The sequence below is a fragment of the Mastomys coucha genome, chromosome X, assembly GCF_008632895.1.
Source record: "Mastomys coucha isolate ucsf_1 chromosome X, UCSF_Mcou_1, whole genome shotgun sequence".
NCBI lineage: Eukaryota > Metazoa > Chordata > Mammalia > Rodentia > Muridae > Mastomys > Mastomys coucha.
Window position 1 is genome coordinate 64,449,240 of NC_045030.1, and position 497 is coordinate 64,449,736.

Sequence of the window (497 nt, forward strand, 5' to 3'; positions counted from 1 at the left end):
CAAACGAGATAGCACTAGCTGACTGTCCATTAGTCCTGATTCCCATATACCAAAAACATACCTCTAAGAGCAGTTCAGGGTGAGCAGTATAGGCTCACAGACATCATTAATTCCAGATATGTCATTAAGTATCTTATGCTTTTATTGGGGAAGATATAGTTCTGTTAGGCAGGCAAGATGACTCTGGGTAACAACTACACACAGAACACACACAAAAAGGATTAATACCAGTGTACTTAAAAAATAATTCTGGACAATCCACCGTCGGCTCACACAGTGCTTCTTCCCGCTGCTCTTTCGTCCCGTCCTTCACCGATCGTAATGGAAGAAGAAATCGCCGCACTCGTCATTGACAATGGCTCCGGCATGTGCAAAGCTGGCTTTGCTGGCGACGACGCCCCTAGGGCCATGTTCCTGTCCATCGTAGGTCGCCCCCGACACCAGGGCGTCATGGTGGGCATGGGCCAGAAGGACTCCTACGTGGGTGATGAGGCCCA

The 497-nt window shown here is 48.9% G+C and overlaps 1 pseudogene; it reads left to right on the plus strand.

The window, feature by feature from the left end:
* Positions 1-321: 321 nt before the first annotated feature.
* Positions 322-497, plus strand: part of LOC116086498 — a 62,764-nt pseudogene continuing 62,588 nt past the window's right edge.